The sequence below is a fragment of the Ursus maritimus genome, unplaced genomic scaffold (genome assembly GCF_017311325.1).
Source record: "Ursus maritimus isolate PB19 unplaced genomic scaffold, ASM1731132v1 scaffold_6, whole genome shotgun sequence".
NCBI classification, from domain to species: Eukaryota; Metazoa; Chordata; class Mammalia; order Carnivora; family Ursidae; genus Ursus; species Ursus maritimus.
The window spans coordinates 79,342,688-79,354,806 of NW_024426774.1; the positions used below are offsets into that span (position 1 = coordinate 79,342,688).

The 12,119-nt window shown below is 39.7% G+C and overlaps 1 protein-coding gene and 1 long non-coding RNA gene across 2 annotated transcripts in view; both read left to right on the forward strand.

The window, feature by feature from the left end:
• TMEM182 (transmembrane protein 182) overlaps window positions 1–1,187 on the forward strand; it is a 226,186-nt gene extending 224,999 nt beyond the window's left edge. The window contains exon 7 of the mRNA XM_008699098.2: window positions 1,031–1,187. The gene's annotated coding sequence lies outside the window, so the exon portion shown is untranslated. The remainder of the gene's footprint in view (window positions 1–1,030) is intronic.
• A 1,060-nt stretch (window positions 1,188–2,247) lies between these two features.
• LOC121101057 overlaps window positions 2,248–12,119 on the forward strand; it is a 35,110-nt gene continuing 25,238 nt past the window's right edge. Inside the window, exon 1 of the long non-coding RNA XR_005833028.1 lies at window positions 2,248–2,825. This is a non-coding gene — a long non-coding RNA (uncharacterized LOC121101057). The remainder of the gene's footprint in view (window positions 2,826–12,119) is intronic.

A 12,119-nucleotide genomic window follows, 5' to 3' on the forward strand; every position in this document is an offset into this window, starting at 1 on the left:
GATGGATGCATTCAAGGGAATGATGGGTTTCATGACTTAGTAACTCTTCATGGTTTCAGTAACATCCTTGCTTCTAAGAACAAAACTTAGCAGTTTTCTGAAATGAAAAACACTTAACATGTGAATGGTCTGGCTCAAGGATGGAGATAAAGAAACCATCCATTCAGGATCTTCCCAGTTACTTTAAGTTCCCAACCAATCAAGCCAGCGGGCCACGCAACCCCCATTACCAGTGTGGTGCAGGAAAGGATGGAGGGAACGGGGTGCATTGCCTCTCACCCTGCATCCCTGCTGGATTGAAAGAACTCAGGCAGTCACCCAGGGCAGGGCTGAAGGGAGAGATTTAGTGCTTTGTCTAGACTATCAGGTAAAAAACCCACTACCTGACATGGTGCTCTGTTATTTGCAGCTGGCGTTTAGTTAAGACAGAGAAGTAACAACGAACTAGGATTTCTGATAGCAGGTTAGCCTGATTGCTGTCTTAGTCCGCAAAAGATGTCTTTTCTGCTAATCGCTCACTCACATTTCCCGTGGTATGCAATGAGAGTAACGTTTCCAAAGTAGTCCAGTAGTAATATTGCTTTATGATTAACTCATTACCAAGGTAGAAAATGAATATCTTACAAATGGATATTTCTTAAGGATCTCAAATTCTTTAGTTGTTTTTTTGTTTGGTTTGTTTATTTTTTGGTGTTTCCCTCCTGCTTACGTCTTTCACTGATACTGATGCTCTGTCGTGCCTCAAAGGCTACCAGAGAAACTTGCAGATCACTCCCCCTGCTTTTTATTTGGTATTTTAAGAAAATTCTGGTTCTGATATACATACACTTTCTAAATCAAAAGAGACACTTTCTGATTGATGCCCACAATAAATACCACATGAGATTCTGTGAAGTTGAGGGCTCTCAAGTTATAAAAACAAGTAAGCTTTGGTCTTGGGAGAATGAGATGTTTTTGCATGGCTTAAGAATAAAAACATATTACCTTAATAGAGCCCTGTAATTGTGCATTCTTCGTGTGCTGCTCTCAGGAAACATCTGGCATCGCCACCGAGGATTTATGTAAGAGCTACCGGAGCACAACCTAGTATTTAATCGAAGCCACCACCGTTCCCAGTGTGACTCATAGAACTGCATGTGGAGGACGGTGGATGATGGAATTTCTAAGGGAACCAACTGCCAGACGGTTAGTAAATTCTCGTCTAACAAACTGAGCCACTCAGGACACGTTAGGTTAACTGACCATCAGCAGTGATTCCACAAGATAAATTACACATCATGAAAGGCCCCCCAGGCTGCAGCTTCTGATAAAGCATTAATGTCACAGAACCGAAATGATTAAGTTGTAAACAGCATTGTTTTTAACCGGGGCTCTTTGAAATATTCTCCCATTTTCTTCACATTTATCCTCTGATATTACCACTTCCGTTGTTTACAATGAGGATAATAAAACATTAATCGAATCTTTAAAACATAAATAAGTAATGGTGTCTTGTTGAAGTAAATAACAAATGACTACAATCTGACAGTAGAGTTTCTCCCTCCTCCGTGTTAATTACAGTTGCCTTTTAAGAATTTTACATTTCCTTATATGTAAGTGAGTACATTTACACGTTGTCACTGCCATCTAGGATTGTGTTTTCAAAAATACAGAGTTACAGGTCCTGGCCTTTTGAAATAAGGGTGCAACACTGATGCCACGGAAGGGAACTGATGTTTTACTAGAAACGAGAAGCAGTATGTATAGTAGTTACATTAATCATTCCATTTTCTTAGTCTAAGAAGCACTTTGCATATTTCAAAACTGCAGATTAGAACTCGTTGGTCTGAAATACGCATAATTTAATTTTAAAGAAAATAGAACCACAAATCCTAAATTACGTTTTCATATCAATTGCCTTCAATATGTGTGGTTCCAGTCTTTGTTTTATTTATAAAGGTAAATATAGATGTTTTAAAATGATTTTTTGTTGTTCTATTCTCTTTGGATAAAGAAACGCACGCTAATTTTTCGATCAAACTACTACACCTTGTGAAATAAAAATTCTGTGATTAGGGGCACCTGCCTGGCTCAGTTGGTTAAGGTGTGACTCTTCGTTTTGGCTCAGGTCATGATCTCAGGGTCGTGGGATTGAGCCCCGAGTTGGGCTCCGCATTCAGTGGGGAGTCTGCTTGAGGACTCTCTCTCTCCCTCTACCCCCTCCCCTGCTTGTGTATGCACTCTTTTTCTCTCTCTCTCTCTCCAAAATAAATAAATCTTTAAAAAAATAATCTATACGTTAAAAAAATACAACAATAAAAATTCTGTAATTCATATGCAGATGCTTAGTGTTTACTCAGTAGCCATCTACCCATACCCCACCCCAGGCATCCCTACAAATGGAACTTTGCATTGTCAGATGTCCGGTTGAGCCTACTTGAGGTCAAGGTCAACAGACCTCCCAGACCAGCCTAAAGCTGAGTCCTGATGGATGTCAGTTACCGTAATCTCCTTCCTCCTGGCAGTGACTGGTTGAGGAGTAAGCATGTGTGCACCTAGACTCGGTGCCATCAATGAGACCTAAGGGGGGAAGCTACTTGGGGGTGGTGGGCGGGGACAGAGGAGTGGAACCAGAGACTGATGGGAGGAGAGGAGGTTTCTTTCCTGAATAAAAAGACAAACTCTCTTGAGACATAACCCTCCTCTCTGTCTCCTCCTTTTGACCTTAAACATGAATGTGATGCTGGAGATGTAGCCACCCCTATGCTTTTGACCCCCGAGGGCTTCATGAAGCCAAGAAACCTGTGCCAGCATCTGCCTTCCACTGAGCTTCTTGTCATGGAGAGGTAAGCTCCTGGCTTTTTCAGTCACTCTACTTGGGTCTCTTGTTCCTTGCAGCCAAATGTGGCCTAATGGGTATAATAAGTAAGAGATTATGCTCTTCAGAAGTGAGACCAACCAGTGCACCAATGTCCAAAATTAACTCATGCAATGATATTATAATTGCTTTTCCAGTAAAGTGACTATTTTAAAAGTTACTATTTTTGTACAATTTCTCTTCTCTAATAAAAAAAAATGTGTTATTCTGAAATCTGGGGTGATACTTCCTGAGTTAATCCCAATTAGATTTATTAGTAGAATATGTTTGATATGTCAGGGAAAACAGAACCACAATTATTGCAAAGCCTTTGAGGGACAGAAGGGCCTTTGTCAAACTTTCATCAACTTCTATTAACTCATTTGTTTGAACCCAGATGTCTGGATATTCCCCAAGTCTTCATGCCTACTAGAGTAATGCTGTCCTTTAAGAATTAAGGAATGCTCTAACACTTATCCCATATGTTGTAGAAATAGTGTTCTCCCCGACTGCGGTCGGTGATGTTACATTTATCCCAGTGGCCTTTGGTCTGATCTCTGGTTCCTTCTGTTGCTGTTTCCTTCTCTCCCCTGTGCTGCTGACCCAGGCATAAAATGTGGTTACTTTTCCAGGACTGCATTTATTCTTTCAAAATATACTTGTAAAACTTTCAACCATGCGGATGAAGATTCACGTTGCTGAGATCCAGTGAAATACTGTCTGGAAGTGCCTAGTACGAGTGTACACATGAATATCTTGTCTTTCACAGTGAGAATCCTGGTTACATGCACTAACTCTGGCTCGATAAACCTGGATTTCTGTACCTGTTCCATTCCTTTTTGGCCCCTGACAATATATTTGGTCCCTATGAACCTTAGTAAAATGGGACCATAGTAACACCCAACACAGTAGCTGAAAGGACCAAATGCAATACTGCATAAAACTACCTGGCACACACACTATTATTATTATGGTTTGACTTTTTTTTTTCCCCCTCCAGCCTCTCTTTTGCAGGTGCATGCCTGATATCACTTCTTCCTTTCATCTGTGCATTAGCCTGTGGATATCAAAATAGCAGTTACAAGGCAAACTTACCCCAGAATTTGTGTAATCCACAGTGCTGCATATGATTTATTTCATTAAAACAGAACCTGGAGAGGTATCAAGGATTTTATTTGATTTTTGTTTTGTTTTGATGTGTGGACCACACATTGCTTTTGATGTCCTTGGTGCTTTCAAGGGCTCATTTGATGGGGGTTTGTATTTGATCGGGGACTTTCCCTTTCCTGACTCTCAAATGTGTTTGCACAGAGAGCAACATTTATGCTCTTTACTAATCCTCTCTCAAAACAACAGAATTCATGGAATACATCAACATGATCGTTTTGAGTTCAAAATTAGCTAATTCTCTTAGTCCTTTAAAAACTGGAAGAGTCAATGGCCTTCAGTAAACTCCCGTTTTTGTCCTTTAGCTAGAAAGAGAACATTCTAACTATAATGAGTTCCTTCTGGGAGAGTTTTATTCATCGCGCTGTACTCAAGTCAAAAACAACTGTCCAAAAGGTTTCGATGGTCCAAACACACTCCTGCTCATTCGGGTAAGGCCAACAAACTCATTTGAAGATCAATTAGTTTCTATCAGTGGGGTAACACACGGATTCCTAGGTGCTTCACAGAGAATATTTTAATATGAATGCTTTATTTTTGTTACTTTTTTTTTTAAAAAAAGAAAACAAAATGCCATTCTCTACATAGGAAAGGTGACATTTTTGAAAATCATTGACATTTTTCTATATCCTGGGCTATTTCAAACAGTGACATTATTACATTAATTCAGCAGAAGTAGAAAAATTGCCCACAGAATATTCAGCCAAAGAGAAAGTCCAAATGTGTAAATATGATCAACTGCTGAAGAATTCACATGTTTAGAATTACCCTTAATTTCACAACCTTGAGTCCTCTCTTATCGAGCTGATAAGACCAAGCAATAGGGATTGGATTTAAATGTCTGCATTGTGTTTTAGTTCTGTTATTTCTATTCACATCAACAACATTCTTGTGTATAAAAATAATAGTAAAAAAAGTATCAGTAAATAGGCTTAAAACAGCTATATTTCTGAAAAATTTGTCAGTAAAATGGAGTGTTTAAAAAGATTTTTTTATTTATTAGAGAGAGTACGTGCACATGAGAAAGAGAGAGAGAGAGATCAGGAGCAGGGGCAAGAGGAGAGGGAGAAGCAGACTCCCCGCTGAGCAGGGACCCCAATGTGGGACTCGATCCCAGGCAGATGCTTAACCCATTGAGCCACCCTGGCGTCCTTGTAAAATGTAATTTTATATATGAAACCGTGTAAACAAATTTGAAGTGCTCTATTTGTGGATTATAAGATCACAAGAGATTTCTTTGTTACAATCTCAACAAAACAAAACAACCCTTAGATATTGTTAAGTACAAAGGTCTTAAAGTGGACTTTGGGGGGGGGAAGAATGCAATAATTCATGCCTCTCTATATTTACTTAAATAAAAAAAGAATTTGAGCTTAACTAGTGTTTAATATATAAGTAATCTCACACTGTCACCCAGTTTGAATGTTAGAGGCTCAGGGATGTATCCCCCAAATGTGCACTGACCAGTCAGGATGAGCCAGGATGGGACCATAAAGTGGGACCAACCACAGAGCTGCAGATGTTAGCGCTTAGAGGCTATATCTTGGGGAGATATGAAGTCTAGGGGAAGGGTCAGCTTAGTAGGTATTTGGGGAGGCTCAGGACAGTGACTATTTACATCTGGAATGAAAATGATTCGGTTCTGTATTTTAACAACCACTCCTGCATTTCACCCATGTATCAATCCCGCATGGGTCCCTATGGTGTCCATGGGAAACTGAGGCAGGAAAAGCTCTTCCATGTGGAGCCACGGACAGGGCAGTTTCATTCAGACGAGTGCCCGCTATGCCAGTACACAGTGCAGTGTTTGGGTACCTAGCTACGCAGGTGTGGGAACTGGCTTCTGTATGTTCCAGCAGACTAACCAGCACACAAGGGACACATGATTTAAATTATTCTTGTATAGAAACTACTAAAAATAATATCAAACCATTCCTTTATAAACGCTCTGCTCTCCCATCAGCTGGAATTAAGTAGGTACGTCTTTGGGATCACGTAGTGGTTTGTATTCACTTTGGTGGCTACGAGACAGGACCAACCAACAGCTAGAACAGAAGCGTATCACACGACTTCAGCTGGAACCCAGTGGGAACATCTGAACACACCACACCTGAACTCTTAAGAAGGGAAAGAAGAGCCACTCTTTATTTGTTTTCAAAGAGAATTTGCTGGAAAAGTGAACAAATTAATGGTCCCTGTAAGTCAAAGGTATTAAACTCTTAGACCTTTGGCCGAGGAAACACAGTTTTTCTTTTTCTAATAAATAAATTTTATTTATTTATAAATAAATAAAATAAATCCTCCCCTGAAATAAATCTACCAGCAAATCCCGAAGATTTAGTTCAACAAGTACAATTCATGTTTGCTTTCTTCTTTTCTAGAGCTTGGCAATGTCTCCGGTCTTCCTGGGGAAACCCAGTAAATCCTACAGTAATTTGGGGGCTGAGTGTCTATGAAAATTAGCCATGGTTCTATGAATTTAAGCAATACAAATTTTAGAACACATTGGCTGTTACGGAATTTTCATCCAAAATAATGCCATTTTGGTGTGTGTGTGAGTGCAAGGGTATGCGAGTGTCTATATGTATATATGCCCTAAGACATAGTCCACCCATCCCCAATCTAAAGAAGTTTAAAAAATATAAAAAACACAGCACAACAAGTTGTCATCTCTGTTCTCTTATCTCTTATTCTCTTTTTAATCCATTGCATCCACGGTCTGTCCCTATTCCACCAAACGCCCCTCATCAGGAGCATTGGCGAGCCTCTGTCCCACACCACCGACACTTGCCTATTTCTATTTCCTCTGATGACCTCAGTGACAGTTGGCACATTGGACCACGACCTCTGTCTTCTCTTTACCTGCATCATGATGTAACACTCCTGGTTTTCCTCCTGCTGCTTTTAGCTTCCTTTACTGCTTTCCTCCTCCTTGATGGGCCCCACTTTGTTGAGAAGCTACACTTTACATTGTAGGGAATTCCAAGCCTTTCCACCAGTGTATATTTCTTCTAAATACCAATAACTTCCAAACTTAAAATTCCTAAATTCTTTCTTAACTCTCCAGAGTCACATATCCAACTACCTGCTTGAAATATCTGCTCTGATATTTGCATTTCAAACTTCATAGGTACAAAAGAAAGATCCTGCAGCCTTACTCCCCAGCACGTTCCTCTTTCCGCCTCTCTCCCTAGCAATTAAGTACACCAATCATAGGCAGATCCTCAAGCTGGAGCCCCCAGATCGTTCATGATCCTTCCTTTACCCTCCCCACTGAACTCTTAGCAAGCTTTTGGAATGTCTCTTCTGAATATAGCCCGAACTGATGTCTCATCAACCCCATTTACCACATATGTCCAAGGTGTCGTTATTTCTTGCCTCTGTAATAGGCAATAACCTTGTAACTGACTCCTCCCCCTTTATTTTTGCTCCTCTATAATTCATTTCCCCCAATAAAGTCAGAAGGATTTTTACATTCATGACTCATTCTCCTACCTAATACTTCCTGTATCTCACCATTATACTTATTATAACCCAATTCTTGTGCAGAGCTTACAAGTTCCACTGACCTGGATTCTGACTCATTCTTCTTCTTTGTCTCCTACAGTACTTTCCCTCCTACACTCCAATCCAAGTACAACCTTCCCTCCACACGGTGTTCTTGCTGTCTTTGAACACACCAACATATTTTACCCCTGTCTTTGGGCCTTTGAACCAGCTGTTCTCTTCTCTTGGAAAAACCTTTGTCGAGATATTCCAAGAGCTTATTCATTTGTGTCCTTCAAGACTGAGCATAAATGTCATCTTCTCCGTTTCCTTGTCTGAAGATCAACCACACAATTGTAGCTGATAGACCCCCACCAGACAAATAAATAAACATATATACTTTATATCACATCGTGTTGCTTTCCTTTGAACACTTCTCAATACGGGACCTTATCTTCTTTATTTTTTGCTCATTTGTCTTCCCCAACTGGGACAATGGTCTACAGGGTGTGTGTTGCATGACTATTTGTTAAGGTGATGGCTAGGACAAGGGATGAGAGTGTACATTCCACTCAGGCATTTTTAGAAATATAATTTTTTTTAATTGAAGGTATTTCTGAGGCACAATAGAGACACAATATCAGGCCGCTTCCTCGGCATGGATATCCTATTTTGGTATTTTAAACATGTCTGGCTAACTTGCAGGAGATGCCTATAGATTGCTCTCTGACAGGTCCCAGGTCCAGTCTAGCAGCATAGTTCCCGAGAATCAGCAAGTCTGTGTAAAATTTCGCTGACTTTCATATATCTGGGAAGTCCTATTCAGGAAAATCAGCCGCAGCTTTTGGCATCACCAGGACCATACCCAATTTTAATTTTTCCTAGCCATCCAGTTAAGGGATTTTGTAGAGTAAACAAGCATGAAATGAATTTTCCATAGTAATTTAGTCATTTAAGGAAGACTCAGGTCTGGGAACACTTTGGGAAGTGGTGCCAAGTTGTAGACTTCCTCTTCTCCTTTTGTAGCACTGATTTTAGTTGGGCAAAAATACCAAAGGCAATTAATTTGTTACTAAAAACAATTATAACAATTATAATATAATTGTGGCTCTTCCTTGGTAACTCTAGACAGTATAAGATGGTTTATCAGTGTTGAGCATCCTGATAATAAATTGTCACAGCCCATTGAATGATGCTGGCTCAGCCTCCCAGCCAGACGTGGCTTCATTACTGGCCCGCTTTTTCCAATGTAGAAAATTAGAACTTGGGAATTGTACAGGAATTATTTATATTAAGTCATCTGTGAAAAACTAGAGGGTGGGTCTTACGCACCATCATTAGAATTCAAACGCTATGCAAAAGCAGCAGTTTTTGACTATTTGGATCTGGCACTAACCTGCCTCCAGGAATACCCTAGAACTACCTTCCTGACCATGCATCTTACATGTGTCTGTCATGAAGCATGTCTATGTAGTGCTAGTCCCCTCCTCAAGTTCTTCTAAATGTATCGCCATGTTCTCTTCTTAGCAGAATGGGAGCATGGTCCAATGTTCCCTGTCAAGTGCTTCAACTCCCTTAGAGAATTAAAAGGTGAGAGAGATTCTGATGACCAAACCCATTTCCTTTAAATGAGAGAAGAAATAGACAAGTCAAAACCTGAATAGTATTAATAAATTATTTGAAAATGTATGTATTAGAAGGGAGATACTTAATTAATTATATAAATATAAAAAGGGACAAGTGTAGCCAGCAGGTTAATAATGAATATTTCAGAAGCTAGTGCTTAAAATATATGTTTCTTAATTATGTTAATTTACAGATCTCTGAAAGAGAGGGTGTTAGTGGGATAAAAGAATTTCAATATGTAATATAAAGATGAGGCAAAATGAATTATGAACAAAAAATGAGAGCAGATGACATACAAATAGGTTGTAAACGTTGTGGTCTCTTTTCTCATATGTATACACTGATATAAAATGTTCTCTTTGTCACTTTAGATTTCAGAGATTGAAATTTAATGAAGACTTCTATAAGGAAAGATAAACTCTAAGGGCTTCCAATTTTATTTTATTTTATTTTTGTATATTTACTTCTAAAAGCTAGACTTCTTACCAGAGAATATTGTGTAGCCAAAAATAAGGGCAGATTTTGCCTACAAAGCAAATAAATAAACAAAGGACTCTTTAACATTTGCGGAAATAAGGGTGCGAGAAATCCATTCGGGGTTGGAATCTATCAATTGCAAAGTGTAATTTACCGAAATGTTGGCTTCTATTTTCATATTTCCTTAAAAGCTATAGTCAACATATTAATATCAGTGATTGTCTATGGATTTGAGCTTTGGTTGGGCACTGTGATTTGCTTCCCTCAGACCTTTTGAGAGATTCTATTCTTTTTCATTCAAATAAAAGTCATAGAATAACAGAGCTAAATTCAAGTTTAGAATTCACTGAGTACCACTCCACCCGCTTCCCCCTTCGGATAAGAACTCAGAGCTCTTGATAGTGCAGTTCAGGTTCACACAGTGAGCTGAAGAAGAGCTTGTACATATATCAGGGATGCAAAATCCCAGGGCTTTCATTGTCCTTTAGTGGGATAGGCCAGTCTGAAATCACTGCAAATGTTAAAAAAAAAAAAAAAAAAGTTCAGAACTCTGTTCGAGGGACCACCATGCTGACTCAGGAGTCCAGGTGGACCAGGACGCTTGCGTCTTAGGGTAGCTGTGCAGTCTTGTGCCTGTTCTGCCAGAAGAAACTCCTGTTCAGCCCCATGGCTGCCTTCATCGTACTTTTCCATCTTTACCATTTCTTAGAAGACATTCTAAAAGCATCACGTTCTCTCAATAGAGAAAGAATTGCAGATTTGAGATTAGTGATTTGAAAACACTCCTACAGCCACTGAGCAATAAAGGGGAAAACCAATCCTACGTATCTTTTATTTGCAGTAAGATATTCTCTAAGAAATAGACACTGTAGTCTTGGAAAGGTCAATTCCAACAAATACCCAGGCTGAACTGCCGAACTGCCTCACATTTCAATTAAATATTTTTTTTTCTGGTGGTGTTTGGAGGTAATTCCATTTATTTACTCCATGTAAAAGAATTTACCCAGCAGGTTTTCCTGGAGGTGGTCTGGCCAAGTCAATTTTCTAAATATAAAGAAATATAAGAGTGTAGCAAATCTCGTTGGTTGCGGGTCTCTCCATGGGGCTCTCGCCTCTCTCTTCCTTTCTAAGAAAGCATCAGTTTGACTGGGGTCTCTGTCTTTCTCCTCTAGCCGCAGGCCTCCCCGGGCCAGTGACAGAAGTCGCATGTCCCTCATACATGCTTAGTTTGGGAACAGGCGTGTGGCATAACTCAGAATGAGGTGTGAGGGAGGATCTGCTGAATTATTTTTGAGAACAGATTTCTTCTTATAAAAGCAATCGTGAGGAAGACATTTATTTGCTTCCCTTGGACACTGTCATGCGTGGATGTCACATGCATTGATATAGCCCTTCTTTTTACTGTGAGGGCAGCCAGCTGGAGAGTGGAGCTGAAATGCCAGGGAGGCTAGAGAGCAAAGACAGAAGAGATGCGGGCTCTCGGTGACATCGCCGAGCCCCTGCTGGATCTAGCCCTTTCACGGTGATGCCCAAGGCTGCCCGTTACACAAGATAACACCATTTCCTTCACTGCCAAAGATGGCTAATTGGGAGTTTTCTGTTGTTCTGCAGAAAGTCCTAATGGATATACAAAGAATAGAGAAGTGGCTTTTTCTCTGATATTCTTTAAGTGTGGTGACCCCTATCAAGGACTTCTGCTTCAGCAACCTCCTTCCATCACTAAAGATGCTGCTAAGAATATATAGTTGGCTAGATTACTATCCCCAGTGATGGAATATTCAAAATCTAATCAGTTTTCAGTTCAAGGAAATAACCGCTAATAAAAAAAAAATGCTTTTGGATCATTTCATGAGCTAGAGTACTTTATTCCATATGGCATATCCTGCACATCCATATGGCTTCAGGAATTAGAGAGGTATATTTGTCAAAATATTCAATCAATTGCAGCCCTTAAAGTTGATAATGTTATGTGTTTGGAGCATACACCATCTCTTGAATATGGGGGAAAGTCAAAGGAGCAAATGCCAGCCAAAGGAAAATCATAGTGAGTTTATATTCAGCAGAGAGAGAAAAGAAAGAAAAGAGCCCCGCGCTGCTGTAATTTAATCTAAATCATGTGAACGATATTGACTCAATGCTGCCATAACCTACTCACGGGTAAAAGCAATGTGTAATAAGGTTTATTCAAATAAGAATGGGGCAGGAAATTCTGATTATTTTACATTTCAATTGGCATAATTTCGGAATTTCAACCATATATAAAGCAGTTACCTTGGAGAAAAAGACTTGTAATAAGCAAACTTCAACACCTTCAAAATATTTCAGGTTTTTTTTTTTTTTTAAATTCTTCTGTACCCCTGATCTTCCCAATCCTACCTTAAAGACTGTTCTTAACCCCTTCTGGCTTTGGCTGCCTGTAAACTGTTTCAATTGTGATGGATTGGTGAATTCTTCTGCAAATTAGGCTTTCCAGATAAAGGGCTCAGGGTGAGTGGCTGCTGGTGTGAAATACACCTTATCACAGACA